Here is a 2,632-nt window from a genome sequence, read left to right as displayed (position 1 = left end):
TGATGTCTGACGCATGAGTCACGGCCCCTCCTGGGAGCTCTGACTCTGCTAAAGTCTCCTAAGCTCCCCTAAACAGATGTTGAGCTGGCTTGAGATTGACCAGCGGTGATGGTGCCTATTATTCAGTTATCCAGATACAGTGGCCTTTCTCTGTATTCCTTGCACACCAGCCTTGCTTTTAGGGGCAGGAAAGCTAGGGTCAGTCAGTCTTAGTGTGTCTTGGTGACTCTGGTGAGACTTGGTGGTAGGTGCCTAGTGAGCATTCTCCACTCTCTTTTCATGCTCCTTGTCACTGCTGGAGCCCTGGTGGGGAGGGGGGGTTTCTAATTGTGGTTCAGTATCAGTATCTCCTGGATCTTGTTAACAAAGCAGATTCTAGGACCCATCCCAGGCCTGCTGAATCTGAATCGGGAACTCTGGAGTGGGCCCCCGCCCCGCAATCTGTGTGTTAATGAGCTCTCCAGGTGACTCCTAGGGCTCCTCCGAGTTCAAGAGCCTCCACTGCAGATCATGAGTCAGCAAGGTCCATTCGGTTTTCTGTGTATCCTCCTGTGAGTCAGTAACCAAGTGGTAATCAAGTTCTGTGTCTTGGAGCTGGAAAGGGTTTGGGCAGAGCCCATTAGGATCAGATATATTTGCATATTATGATTGAAGGAACCTGTTCAGACCACACAAAGGTATATGAAAACCAGAACCCATGCGTTCCCCATCCCAGGAAAACCCTCAGTACCTTTTTGTATCAGCACCTTTTTGTATCTAGGTCTTTCAAGAAAGAAAACATCCAGAGCAGGTGCTGTGGCTCATACCTGTAATCCCAGCACTTTGGGAAGCCGAGGCAGGTGGATCAGTAGTTTGAGTCCAGTAGTTTGAGATCAGCCTTAGCAATATAGTGAAACCCTATCTCTACAAAAGGTACAAAAATACAAAAATGGATCGGACACAGTAGCACTATCCCAGCTACTCGAGAGGCTGAGGTGAGAGAATCACTTGAACCCAGAAGGTCAAGGCTGCAATGAGCCAAGGTCACACCACCGCACTCCAGACTGAGCAAAAAAAAAAAAAAAAGAGGAAAAGAAAGAAAACATTGGCCAGGATTTCGTTTAGTTCTCTATCCCCAAAGTCAGGAATCCTGGAGTGTTGAAAAGTCACATGATGTCCTGGTGTCCAAAGCCATCCAAAAGGATAGGATCAGAGCGAGTGGACTTTAGGAAATGTCCCGCTTTCCAGGGAATGCTGGGAAGCTCTAATCACATGACACTTGGAAACACTCAATTTCGTCCTTTTTAAAGTAAGTTGTTCAATTTCACTGGTGGCTAGAGATCCTGAATATTCTATCAAGCTTTTCAGGTACTATGGACTCCAGAAATAGTCCATAAGGAAGGAATAGTTACTGGAGAAGTTTGCTCTCTGGTATTCTCAGAACATTGAAATGCCTCGCCCTATTAAGCCCTGTGAGTTCTCAGTTTCTGTGAGGTACTTCGCTCTAAAAATATGCCATGACTTTAATTCTCTGATGCTGTTTTTTTTGCATTGTTTCTGTATTTTTGAGACAAAGTCTCACTCTGTCACCCAGGCTGGAGTGCAGTGGTGCAATCTTGGCTCACTGCGGCCTCTGCTTCCCAGTTTCAAGTGAGTCTCGTGCCTCAGTCACCTAAGTATCTGGGACTACAGGCACGCGCCACCAGCCTAGCTAATTTTTAGTATTTTTAGTAGAGATGGGGTTTCCCCATGTTGGACAGGCTGGTCTCAAACTCCTGGCCTCAACTGATCCACACACCTCAGCCACCCAAAGTGCTGGGATTACAGGTGTGAGCCACTGTGCCCAGCCTATCTTTTCTAAACACGAGGCAAGGCTTCACAGATGCTGATTTGTGGTTATTAATTTTCTTCTTCAGTGTCTGCAAACTCTTTGACATATTTTCTCATGGACGTGCACTATGTCTTTCCAAACGCATACAGAGTCAACTCTAAACTTGAATCACGTTATTTAAACACACCAGCAGAGAACAAATGCATTTCTCAATGATAAAACCCAGCTGTGAGGCGCCTTTCAAAACACGCAGTTGTGCAGCCAGACATTTGATCACATTCTTAAATCATCTTGAAACAGTAGTTGCCCCCCGCTCCTCTGCACGTTGACTTGTGCAATATGATAGCATTGTATGTTTCACTTTTTAAGTTAAGCACGTTTTCCATTTACTCCAGCCAGCAACAAAGTGATTCCAAACCACCAAGGGTGGCAATAAGCAGTGATAGCAGCGTCTTGGAAAGAACTGTCACCAATCAATGTGAACCTTCAGTCCCCAGGATGGAATCAGTTTTCTCCAGCTGAAACCACTACCCCTTCCTCCGGGGAGGTGTACACTGGATGCACCACCGTGTGGAGGGAGTCTTGTTCTCAAAACTCCATAGCTGTAATGTCAAAAAACCAGGAGAGACCTTAGAAGCCATTTGTTATGGGTTGAATTGTGTTCCTGCAAAAAACGTAGAAGTTTTAACCCTTAGTACCTGTGAATGTGACCTTATTTGGAAATAGGATCTTAAGATGAGGTCATCAGCTCTGGCACACATCCAGTACGGCTGATGTCCTTATAAAAAGGGGAAATTTGAACAGAGAGACATACGCACACAG

The sequence above is a fragment of the Callithrix jacchus genome, chromosome 21 (genome assembly GCF_049354715.1).
Source record: "Callithrix jacchus isolate 240 chromosome 21, calJac240_pri, whole genome shotgun sequence".
NCBI classification, from domain to species: domain Eukaryota; kingdom Metazoa; phylum Chordata; class Mammalia; order Primates; family Cebidae; genus Callithrix; species Callithrix jacchus.
Note: the sequence above shows the minus strand (reverse complement) of the source record.